Genomic DNA, 13,772 nt, shown 5'->3' with positions numbered 1-13,772 from the left:
CGAGAGGATGGACGATGGCGCAGATAGGCAGCAGCCAAATGACTACATAGGATGTCTCTATAGTAGTTCAGTTTATCCTCCCTTTCAGCGGGTGTAAAAAAGGCCCCCATTTTGGACCGGTAGTGAAGGTTCAACAAGGTGGAGAGCCAGAAGTCATCCCTCTGCCGAACGGTGACAATTCAGCTGTCACTACGCAAGCAAATGAGCATGCATCGGGCCATTTGTGCAAGTGTCTCGGAGGGACTCCCTGCCTCCATCTCCACTGCATACTGCCACAGTGTGTCTGGGTCCTCTGCCTCGTCTTCCTCATTGCCCTGTAGCTCCTCTGGCTGCATCTGGTCCTCCTCTCCTGTCACCTGTGTAGAAAAACCACCCATTTCGCTACACATTGCTTGTGCTCCAATGTCCTCCTCCTCCTCCAGTTCAGCCCCCACAGGGCTCATGTGGCCGTGATAGATAGGCGCCATGTCTCCAGTCCCCTGACCCGCCTGATTCACCAGCATCTGTTCCAGGACATAAAGCAGTGGAATGACATTGTTCATCCCATAGTCCTGGCGACTGACAAATACCGTGGCCTCTTCAATGGGCCTGAGAAAACGGCAGGTGTCATGCATGAGCTGCCACTGACTGACATCGAAGATACACAGGGGAGTAATCCTGTCCGCTTGGATCATCAAGAAATCGTTTATGGTCTTTCTCTGTTCGTATAGTCGTTTCAACATATGGAGGGTGGAATTCCAACGGGTGGAAAGGTCACATATCAGCCTATGTTGGGGGATGCCGTTCTGCAGATCCGGATCAAGGAGTGTGTGCTTTGCGGTGTAAAAGTGGCTGAACTGCATGCAAAGTTTCCTGGCCATTTTTAGGATGTCTTGCAGATGGGTGGAAGACTTCAGGAACCGCTTGACAACCAGATTGAACACGTGTGTCATGCAGGGCGCATGGCTCAGCCCTCCTTCATGCAGAACCAACACCGTGTTCTTCCTGTTGTCAGTCACCATGGTTCTGATTTTGAGTTGTTGTGGAGAAAGCCAGGATTCGATTTCTTGATGAAGGACACAGAGCAATTCCTCCACTGTGCAACTCCTATCGCCCAGGCAAACGAGGCGCAGAACAGCGTGACACCGTCGTGCCCTGCACATGTGGTATGCTGGAGGGGCACTGTGAATTGTCCCTGCAGTGGAGACTGAGGACATGGTGGAGGATGAGGAGGCAGAGGCGGACATTTTCGCAGGTCCAATAGCGTGAGAACGTGGAGGTGGAAGTGGCATCACCTGGCCAAGTTGCTGGTGTGACTGTGCAGGAACCACATTCACCCAGTGGGCCATAAAGGCCCTTAGTTACAGCTCCACACGTTGGCAGACACGACAGGCTCAAGGACTGGCCCACCTTCTGTTCTACATACAGTACAGACCAAAAGTTTGGACATACCTTCTCATTCAAAGAGTTTTCTTTATTTTCATGACTATGAAGGCATCAAAACTATGAATTAACCCATGTGAAATTATATACATAACAAAAAAGTGTGAAACAACTGAAAATATGTCATATTCTAGGTTCTTCAAAGTAGCCACCTTTTGCTTTGATTACTGCTTTGCACACTCTTGGCATTCTCTTGATGAGCTTCAAGAGGTAGTCACCTGAAATGGTCTTCCAACAGTCTTGAAGGAGTTCCCAGAGATGCTTAGCACTTGTTGGCACTTTTGCCTTCACTCTGCGGTCCAGCTCACCCCAAACCATCTCGATTGGGTTCAGGTCCGGTGACTGTGGAGGCCAGGTCATCTGGCGCAGCACCCCATCACTCTCCTTTATGGTCAAATAGGCCTTACTTTCAGTTTAGTTTTCTCAATTTTTCAGACTGACTGACCTTCATTTCTTAAAGTAATGATGGCCACTCGTTTTTCTTTACTTAGCTGCTTTTTTCTTGCCATAATACAAATTCTAACAGTCTATTCAGTAGGACTATCAGCTGTGTATCCACCTGACTTCTCCTCAACGCAACTGAGAATGCCAAGAGTGTGCAAAGCAGTAATCAAAGCAAAAGGTGGCTACTTTGGTGAACCTAGAATATGACATATTTTCAGTTGTTTCACACTTTTTTTGTTATGTATATAATTCCACATGTGTTAATTCATAGTTTTGATGCCTTCAGTGTGAATCTACAATTTTCATAGTCATGAAAATAAAGAAAACTCTTTGAATGAGAGGGTGTGTCCAAACTTTTGGTCTGTACTGTATGTGTGCAGGGCTGGCACTGCCATTTTGGCAAACAAATGATGGCTTGGGACTCTCCACCTCGGCTCGGCACAAGCCATCAGTTCTCTGAAAGGTGCAGAGTCCACCTCTTGGAAAGGGAGGGACTGCAGCAGCAGCAACTTGGCCAGGAGCACATTCGACTTCTGCATCATTGGATGAGTGCACCACTAGTTTCCGGGCAGGTAGGCTCCTGCGAAGCGGGTGGTCTACCACTGACATGTTTGGCTCCCGACCTCCCACTGCTGCTACCCTGGTAAGCGCCCGACTGTTTAAGGAGGGTGCTAAGAGACTGGGGGGCTCTCCTAATCCCCCTTCCCCCTTTTGTCTCCAGTTAATAGGGTTCAGGGCCCTGATTTAGGAATTAAGATTATGGTGGGGGGAGAAGGGTTTGAAGGGGTTAAGTTGGAAGCCTTCCCATGATTACCCGCAGCAGAAGGGGCAGTGCTGGAGGCTATATATTCTATGATTCGCTCTCGTCACTTCATCTTGACGGTGGAAGCGCTGGTTTGAGGTACCTCTTGCCACTGTCATGGCCGCGGGAGTTATGGCCCTTAGGGAATCCCTCCTGGCGCGTTTTCAGGAGGAAGGAGAGGGATGGCTGCGTGCATTCCTGGGCAGCCTGCATTCCCCTCTGCCTTCCTCTCCTCCGGCCCCTATGCCTGCTGCTGCCGCTGAGCTCCCAGCTTCTGCCGGCAGCTCTGGGATTTGTACAGGGGATCGGCGGTCTGCGAGGCATTCCCGCCCCCCTGCAAGTCTTGGCCATAGCCCCCCTCTGGCCCTCGCTTCCCGCCGCGGCTGTTCTCAGGGTCCGTCCCTGGCTGGTGGACACTTACCTGCTTGCTCCGGGCGCCGCGCCTGGTCGGGCCGCTCCTACGGGCGGGGGGATAATGGGCAGGAGCAGCGCGGTGCTATGGCTCCTCCCCTTACGCCGTCATCTGTGCTTGTTGCCGGCGGCGCTCTGAGTTCAGGCACCATAATGGAAGCCCGGGAAAGCTCGCTGGCGGCAGATTCACCCCCTACACCCCCTCCATCTCAATTGTTGCCCCCCCGGTACTGAGGGGCAGGGGTCGGCTATATTAATGGCTGCATATATATCTGGGGATCCGGTCAGGGTGCCAGATAATAGTATGATAGCGGCCTCCTGCGGTACCTCCGCACCCCCCCCCCCTTCACAACCTGTTCCCGCTGCAGCTAGGCAGAGGAGACGCAGGGAGGTATCTGTCTCTCCTTTTTCCTTAGTAGAAGGTCGTAGGGGTGAGCGCTCTCATCGCAGGCGTCCGTCCCGTCGCCACTCATGGGAGTCACAGACGCTCCAGATTGAGTCGGCTTTTAGGCTCCTCCCTGTTCATCCCGATTGCTTTCATTTGCTGGGAGGTTTCTGGGAGGGTCAGTTTTACTATGACACATGTCTACCTATGGGCTGTTCCATCTCGTGTCACTATTTTGAGTTGTTCAGTTCCTTCCTAGAATGGGTCGTGCAGTATGTCTTGATAAACTTGGGGATTCATTTTTCCTTCAATGATATCAATCCGTCCAGGCCCTGACTGAGAAAAGCTGCCCCAAACCACGATGCCCCCACCACCATACTTCACAGTTGGGATGAGGTTTTGATGTTGGTGTGCTGTGCCTCTTTTTCTCCACACATAGTGAAACTTTGGTTTCATCTGTCCACAGAATATTTTGCTAGTACTGCTGTGGAACATCCAGGTGCTCTTGTGCAAACTGTAAACGTGCAGCAATGGTTTTTTTTGGACAGCAGTGGCTTCCTCCCATGAAATCCATTCTTGTTTAGTGTTTTACGTATGGTAGATTCGCTAACAGGGATGTTAGCATATGCCAGAGACTTTTGTAAGTCTTTAGCTGACACTCTAGGATTCTTCTTCACCTCATTGAGCAGTCTGCACTGTGCTCTTGCAGTCATCTTTAGAGGACGGCCACTCCTAGGGAGAGTAGCAGCAGTGCTGAACTTTCTCCATTTATAGACAATTTTTCTTACCGTGGACTGATGAACAGCAAGGCTTTTGGAGATACTTTTATAACCCTTTCCAGCTTTATGCAAGTCAACAATTCTTAATCTTACTTCTTCTGAGAGCTCTTTTGTGCGAGGCATCATTCACATCAAGCAATGCTTCTTGTGAAAAGCAAACCCAGAACTGGTGTGTGTTTTTTATAGGGCAGGGCAGCTGTAACCAACACCTCCAATCTCATCTCATTGATTGGACTCCAGTTGGCTGACACCTCACTCCAATTAGCTCTTGGAGAAGTCATTATTCTAGGGGTTCACATACTTTTTCCACCTTCACTGTGAATGTTTACATGGTGTGTTGAATAAAAACAAGGTAACATTGAATTCTTTGTGTGTTATTAGTTTAAGCAGACTGTGACTGTCTATTGTTGTGACTTAGATGAAGATCAGATCACATTTTATGACCAATTTGTGCAGAAATCCATATCATTCCAAAGGGTTCACATACTTTTTCTTGCAACTGTATGATCAAAAAAATTTACTAACATGTCCCTCTAAGCTTAGCATTCTCTGCCGCACTCAGAGTTCTGCATGTATCTTGCAGCCACAGGCTAGAGAGTCACTGAGTCACACCCATAAGTGCTCCACAACAATAAACTCAATTTATACCTATTACATGTAACAGCCATAATTAGCTTCTAATGAAATTTATGGAAAATGGCTTTTATAGCTTTTTAACTGTTCAAGTGATTAACTTTGCATAATTTGTACAAAATATATAGTTTGACACTGCTTAGTTTCCTAGGTATTAGCACAAGGCAGTTCTTATATTAGATTTTTTTGACACATGACGGCAAAACAAAAGTGTTTAAAGAGGCATTAACCACTTGGCTACATCTTCCGCACAAGTACAGCGAATGTTGGGGTTTTAAAATAGCATTATATTATATATTTTTTTATTTTTTTCATATAATAGAATGAATTTATCAATTGCTGATTTATTTTTGTAGGTATGTCATCTGCACATGTACCAATACAGTAAAGGCTCAGGTGAAAAATTATTAGTGCTACGTGAGTTGTGCGGCCATGTGAGCTGCCGTCACAGTGGGGAATTGTTTATAGTGGAGAATTTGTTCAGATGAACAATTTGGTTTAGAAGAATGAATTTACTCATCCCTAATACCATTTTTACGTTGGGCAACTGACCCCTATACGCAGTAGAATGCTATAGCCCATTTATCAGTCCCATGTAATGCATTCACGGCCTAACTGAAACATGGCAGCAGTCATGTGACACTCTGCACATATAATCCCTGACATTCAGTAACCAGCAGTGTTACATTACATACTGTACATGTGTTGGATCAGCACACAGGACACACTTATTTAATAATTAAATGACTAGTGATGGAATAATGCAGTAACTACTGTGTGTATTCACATGGCCGCCTGTCTCTAAGGGATTGATAAAATGGCTACTGCCTGTCTCTAGCTGATGTTGTCATGTTGTTAATTAAGTTTAGTGTAAAAAATAAAAATAAAAAAACACAACACACGCACACACAGATTTGCTTCTATACAGACACTGACAGAGATACTACTGCAGGTAGTCATACTGAATATACTGTATATATTTTGCCATGTCATGGCCTGCCAGATTTACTATACTATAAACAAGCCTTAGTTATAGCTCAAGTCTACGCCAGCCCTTAGCTGGCATAGGTGGGCTTTATCATAGATCATATGATAAATTAGGTGCACCCTTCAGCAGTCCGTACGCCTAAAGTGAAATCTATGCCAGCTCGGAGCGGGACTGGCGTGAAGGAAGATAAATGAACAGAGCCCTCTGGCCCACCTCCTTCCTGGCCTCTCCACACCTCCTCAGAAAAGTGTTGAGGCCACGTCAAAACCCCTCACCAACCCACTTGACTGTGACTTTGCTTTAATTTCCACTTGCTCATATCAAATACAGCAAGCAATGGTGAAGAACTGCAGAGACCAGGTCAGAAATGGACTGAGGATTCCTTACACAGCAAACGTTATCGTAACTGAGAATGGGAGCCTGAGTCCACCGTAGAGATAACATACACTGATGTAAATGAATATATATGCTTTATATAGGAACAGGACACATGAGCTTATTGCCCTCATGAACAGTGAGGAGAGTGGTAGGAGAACAGATTCAGAATTGCACAATTGAGTTGACTGATTTGGTTGAGAGTCATGGCCATGGCAATGTAATGGCTCCATACATATAATCGATAATATGTTTTAGTTAGGCTTAGAGCAGACACAGTGCTCACAATGCCAGGGCTGGCAGACAAGAAACAATAAATGTAAGTGAATCTATACATATAAAGAAGGACGTATGTATGTTCCGTGATCACTCAAAAACGAAACCATCAATTTCAACGTAACTTGGTATACAAATCCCTTGCTACCTGGAAAGAAATCTTGTGGGGGTCACAGCTCTCTAGGATGTACCGTTCCTGAGATATTCCCAAAAAATTACCTGCATTAGCCAATACAAGCCTGCAAGTTTCTCTTAATATCCCAACTGCCATACACATGGTCACATGTCACTTATCAGCCAATAGAAGCTCGCAGGCCCTTAGTCTCCACATACACACAGTTTTACTCCAGGTTTCCATAACAACCCAGCCATTTTTCTTCACTGCTGTAGGTCAGCTTTAGGCTAGGGCTACACAACGACAATAAGTCTCACAACACATAGGGCACAACTACACTGCTACGTGTGTTGCGCGACACTGATGTCGCACCAATGTCGCACAGCAATTTTTATAATGATAGTCTATGGTGTTGCACTGCGACATGTGACATGCTGCCACTGCGACGTGACAGTCGCAGAAAAATCCATCTTGGATGTCGCGTCGCAGTCGCAGCATGTTGCAGTGCGACACCATAGCCTATCTTTATAAAAATTGTTGAGACAAAATGTTGCATGACACATGTCGTTATTTAGCTCTAGCATTAAAGGGGCAGGGCGCTGTGGAGGTCACTGTTAAAGGGGTGGACACCGTGGAGGTCACTGTTAAGGCGGCAGGGGCCACTATTAAAGGGCAACTGCTGTGGATGTCACTGTTAAGGCAGCAGGGTACTGTGGAGGTCACTGTTAAGGCAGCGGGGTACTGTGAGGTCACTGTTAAGGCAGCGGGGTACTGTGGATGTCACTATTAAGGGGGCAGGCCCCTGAGGAAGTCACTGTCATGGGAGTGGGGTGCTGTGAAACTCACTGCTAAAGGGGCGGGCTGCTGTGAAGGTCAAAGTTAAGGGGATGGGCTGCTGTGGAGGTCCCATTTTAAAGTGGCAGAGCACTGTGGGGGGGGGTCAGTGTTAAGGGGTGGGGGACTGTGGAGTTCACTGTTAAAGGGGTGGGGTTCTGTAGAGGTCACTGTTATGGGGGATAGTGTCTATATCTTTTAACGCCACACACAAACATTAAATTAAATAGATGAAATATACCTGTGTGAAGCTGGGTCCTTCTGCTAGTATGAATAAGAAAATTACATAAACGGACTCGGCATAACTTAAAATATAAACCGGGTCCTGTAGTTTGGGGGGGTTTCAGAGCTGACAGATTCCCTTTGAGTTGGTAAGCTTTACACCAATGACGGATTATAACAAAGATTGTCTGGGCAGCCAACTATCATAAAAGAGAGCCCAAGAGTGTCATTTAGGTTTTTATGGGACTAATATATTAAAGACCTATCCATAGGAGAGGAAAAATAATACATGCAATGCCTATTAAAAGACAGAGGCACATGTATGGAGACTGGCATAATGACTTCAGTGAACCACCCTTATGGGTTTAAATAGTGCCCCCCTTACCAGAAGATGAACACATATTTATTAAGGGGAAACTTTAGATCTTTGGATTTTGAGCAAATTGAGATTTCACTTGATTTCAACTGATTTGTTTAGATATAGATTAAGTATGTTACTCACAGAATTAAAGGGCATCTGTCAGCAGATTTGTCCCTATGACACTGGCTGACCTGTTACATGTGCGCTTGGCAGCTGAAGGCATCTGTGTTGGTCCCATGTTCATATGTGCCCGCATTGCTAAGAAAAATTAAGTTTTAATATATACAAATGAGCCATTAGGGGCAACAGGGGCGTTACCATTACACCTAGAAGTTCTGCTGTCTCTGCAACTGCCACGGCAAATCTTCAGACAGATGCAGACATTGAGCTAAAAAAACACAACCGTGGCTCTAATAAATTATTCTAATACTAAAACAAGCCATGAACCTTGTATTCTTATTGTATATCGTGAGATGCTAAATTCTCCTAAAAACTCTCACAGTTGATTGACACCTGCAAATTTGTGATTCTTCGAATAAGTGTTTGCTCTGCTACTTGGCCTCCAAGATACACAAATCTAGGCATTAGAACTGTGATAATACAGTATTAGCACAGTGTAGAAAATCTTAGATAAGGAGCTTACGTAGTTTTTGAACAGAAAAGCTTATAACAAATCAGGAGAAGACTTGCCAAGTTGTGTTTTAAAATGTGAACAGGTCTAAATATGGAGACAATCATTCAGGACTGGTGCCAACATCTAGTGAGCTTGGGCAAATGCCAGGCCCCCTGGCAATCTAAATAAATCTCTAAAGTTATTAAGCCAGTATTAAGCTCATGATGAGGGAAGTGGACTGTGATGACGTAGGGCGCATACATCTGACGTCGATTTTCCCTGCATTCTCCTGCCCTGCTTTCCTCTCCTGTTCCAGCGATTGGGCCCTGTAAGCGCAGGAGTGAATTGGGGATTGGTTGCGGGGGCTGAGGTTGAAGATGTGAGTCCTTGGACTCTCTGTCATGTGTACTGTGGTCCACTAGTGATCCCAATGCAAGGCTCCTGTTAAAGTTATGTTGTTGATCCCTGCCAGGGCCTTTGTTTCTTCAGCAAGTGATATCACTGGGCCTGTAATTAACTGTGGTAGTGAACGGTTGATTTTTATTTTCTCTTTTTCTTCTTTAATTAAAGATTACACTGCTTTAGAAGTTTTGCCTCTCAAAATTGTTTTCAAGGAGGAGTCTGTAACTATGTTAAAAAAAATTCCAGGTGAAGGGGGACTCCTCATTCAAGAATGCCAGCAGAGTAGGAGAACATTTTAAGATTTTGTAGGAGTAGAAGAACATTTTAAGTATTTGAGTTTTCCATAGGTGGGAGAGAAGGTGCAGCCAAAAGACATGGTCGCTATCTCCAAGGTGATAGAAGTTGAAGGGTAAATCTATTCTGTCTCATCAAGCATTAGTGATAGCCTTCCTTCATTTATTAAAATTAAGGACTACCAGACAGCTCTATTCTAAAAGAGATCCTAGCAGCTATTAATAAATCAGATCGTGTACATTATCTTCCCAAATTTCTAAAAATTAAAGTGAAATTGTTTTTTCTGTGACCTCATATGAGCAAATTTAGGGAAAGATTTGATGCAGCAGAAAGTAGAATAAGCAACATAGAGAATACTGTGTCTTGGGATGTCAAAGCTATTGGTGCTTCTGTGAAGGATTTGATGACTAAAGTGACTCAAATGGAAGATAGGTCTTGCAGGTTTAATGTAAAGATGGTTGGTTTTCCAGAAGGTATAAAAGGCCTGGATTGTGCACAATGTGCTACCAAGTGGATATCTGAAAGTTTTGGTTTAGATTCCTTTTCCAACTTTTTTTTGGTGGCAAGAGGACACAATTACCATCACCATTACCAATACCGTTAAAAGATCTAGGTTCCAGGGGCCTACCCTCTCCAAATTTGGTGTAAACTGATTAATTCAAGAGATTGTGATGATCTTAGGGTAGTGAGAGTAAAGTCACAAATAGAGTTTAACGGCCAGAAAATAATATTGTTTCCTGAGAGAATGCCAGTTAATGAAGTGAAGATGCGCCTGTGCTCAGCAGAGATTAAATATTATATGATCTTTCTCTCCAAGTTGAGAGTCATTAATAATGGGACATATGAGTTTTTTTTTTTTTTTACAAAACATCAGGAGTTTCTTTTATGTATTTGAGGTGTCAAACAGGAGCTGGGGGGGGGGGGGAGGAGATAAAGGTGCCATCCATAGTGAGACAAATGTGCCATACGGGTCATGTAAGGGGAGGTCAGGAGGAGTTATTTCTGAGAGTGAACCAATTTTATGCTTTTCCTTTGATCTTCTTTTGATTTTCCTCTTTTTCATGGGGAGTGTACATTTTATCCCACAAATTTTGAATGAAGATATTCGGCTGAGCAAGATTGACAAACATTTTAGATGTAAAGGGCTATATGGAGTCTTTGAGGGTATAAAACTGACCTTAGTTGCAATATAAGTTCCACTGTCATTCTCGTCTTATTAAAGGTTAGTAACTCATTAACAAATTGGCTACCGGGCCCACTTTTATTGCTGGGTGATTTTCACAATGTTGCTGATGATAATTTTCATAGGTTATGATGAAGTGGAGGAGATAGTTGACAGCCAGTCTCAGGATTTGAGAGACTGAAGGCTGAGTTGGAAAAGATTGACGTTCGGAGGAAATTTGATCCACAAAGACTGTTTTTTTCTTGTTTTTCTCATTCGCATAACTCTTTAACTAGGATCGATTTAGCATTGGCCAACAACTTCATGATTTCTTTGATTGGCAGTGCAAAATATGAGTTTTGTAGTTCATTCCTCTATGTGCATCCATCGTAGCTCAGCTGGATCTAGACCTGCGATAAACCTTTTCAAAATAAATCCTGGCTGGCTCTCTTTAGTAGGAACAGCAGAGATTAATAACAAAATTAGTTTTTTTCAATAACAATGAGATCAAGCTGTTAAAAAAAAGGCCAGCCAGGAGATGGATTCATTTTTGGAATAGTTGGGACTTTTTGAAGGGGATTGTGTCCATACTGGAAGCATCAAGGTACTCAGGAGCCTTAAAGAGACCAAAAATATAAAGATTTTCTAAAGAATTTAGCCTAGAACAGCTTGCTATGCCAGGAATGTGTGTAGTTTAAAGGAGCAGGTAAGCAGGAAACTGAATTGCCTTCCTTAAAAATGGTGGAGGGAAAATAATTAGTGATTCAGCACTTATATATTTAAAGATTATTTATAGTACCCTGGAGCAGGGTTACTTTGAAGTCTGGACATGGTATATAAGAAGAGGGACCAGTGCTTGGAGGGGAGACTATGCCAGACCACTTGAGTGACCAGAATAAGATGCTAAGATGGGGGTGCTGAGCCACAGACCATGGGTCCCCAGCCCTGTGACCAAGGAGCCATCCGGACTACTGAACTACAGACAGTGGGCCTCCTGCCTTTGACAGGGTACCAGCCTTCTGACAAAGAGAGGGACCACTAGCTCAGGCCTTTCCTCAGCATCAAACCCTTCTTCTTCCAGGGAGGAGACTGGAGAAGCCAGCCCTATGCTTCGCCTGCATTGTTTTGCATCTGAATTCCTCCTCCAGTAAAAATGCACACTGGTTAACTGCAGACCCTGACTATCTAGACCTATTTCCCATTGGGGTGCACAATGCCTTACTATTCCTTCTGGAGACCAGCAACAAGTGTGACACCTCATTAGGGGTCATTATTTCAGAAGACTGAAAGGTAGGCAGACAATGTCATAGAGCAGCAGGAAATGCTAGCAGAATGCTTGGGTGTATAGGGAGAGGCATTACCAGTAGAAAGAGGAAGGTGCTCATGCCGCTCTACAGAGCACTAGTGAGACCTCATTTGGAGTATTGTGCACAGTACTGGAGACCATATCTCCAGAAGGATATTGATACTTTGGAGAGAGTTCAGAAAAGAGCTACTAAACTGGTACATGGATTGCCGGATAAAACTTACCAGGAAAGATTAAAGGACCTTAACATGTATAGCTTGGAAGGAAGACGAGACAGAGGGGATATGATAGAAACTTTTAAATACATAAAGGGAATCAACAAGGTAAAAGAGGAGATACTATTTAAAAGAAAAACTGCTACAAGAGGACATAGATTGAAATTAGAGGGGCAAAGGTTTGAAAGTAATATCAGGAAGTATTACTTTACTGAGAGAGTAGTGGATGCATGGAATAGCCTTCCTGCAGAAGTGGTAGCTGCAAATACAGTGAAGGAGTTTAAGCATGCATGTGATAAGCATAAGGCTATCCTTCATATAAGATAGGGCCAAGGGCTATTCATAGTATTCAGTATATTGGGCAGACAAGATGGGCCAAATGATTCTTATCTGCCAACACATTCTATGTTTCTGTGTTTCTCAACTGTGTCCGCTGGACCCAGAGTATCATTGGAGTCACCCCAAACCTGGCCACTGCATATGATGCTGCTCGTTAAGAGTCTGCCTCCTGGAGTTTTAATACTCCGACATTGTCTGTGGATCAAGCCATGTATTTAGCTGCCCCTATTAATTTATTGGAATTTAAGGAGACCTTGAGATGCACCCCCTGCACTGATCACTTTGTCAGGTAAGGCACAAGGTAACGAAGGGATCAGTGCGATCATGATTTGTTTCTATACCAGAAAAGTCTTATAATTTAACTTCAGGTAGTTATCTCCCTCTGAGCGCTACCAGCAGATCCCACCTTTTCTTCCCGCTATCTTCTGTGTATTTCTGGGCCCACACAGACACTGGAAGGATGGTGAGCAGCACCCGAGGCCTTGTGATCCGATATGCATGCAGAGCTTTTGTGTGGTCAGCACTAGCTGAGTAGTCACTCCCCGTGTCTTCATCCATTTAGTACAATGGTGCTGCCCATATCTCTCTCCTCTCTTCTCCTGTAGCTCAAAATATGCATAAATGCTAACAGTCCAAACTTTACAGGGACCCACCTTAATTTTCAGAGAAAATCCCACTAATTTTGGGTCATCACAGGTAAAAAATAAGTGAGGTTTATTTAAGCCCTGCCCAGTGGGTGGTCGTGAATGAATTTGGGACATTCCCATAAGAGGGGCTTAAATGTGCCGAACAAGATTGTTGGTAAATATGTGGTGGCCACAGATGAGTTGTAAATATAGTGCTTATTAAGTTATCTGAAAACACAACTTTTTAGAATACATTACCACTCCCATGACAGCTGGTAGGTTAACATGACTATACCTCAGGACCACAGAGTCACACAGAGATTGTAGGAGGAGAGGGAATTTCTCTACTTAAGAAGATAACCTTCAGATGAGATAGCTGCCTGGTGGTGCCAGGCGAGAGAAACTAGATCCCCAGGAAAATGAAGCAATATAAATTATATCGCTACTCCCAAGATTGATGTGGATCACATGAACAAATATATACTGCAAATATATTTTGCATTTTTCACATTTTCTGTATGATTGTATATCTATTGTGGGATATAGGATCCATCTTTAAGAGAATACTCCGAAATGGATTATTTCTCTCACATATTGCTCCATCATCATGCATCTTGAGGACCTAATCATGGTTAAGAATATCGCATAAGCATTGTATACTAGTAATCCTTGCTGTGGCTGTGCGTGCTCGCGCCTTGCGTCATATGGGGAGTATCTTGCGACTTGGCTCACGGATGTGACGTCGGGCTCCACAGTGTACTTCCGCTG

This window comes from Bufo gargarizans, chromosome 1, assembly GCF_014858855.1.
Source record: "Bufo gargarizans isolate SCDJY-AF-19 chromosome 1, ASM1485885v1, whole genome shotgun sequence".
NCBI lineage: Eukaryota > Metazoa > Chordata > Amphibia > Anura > Bufonidae > Bufo > Bufo gargarizans.
Note: the sequence above shows the minus strand (reverse complement) of the source record.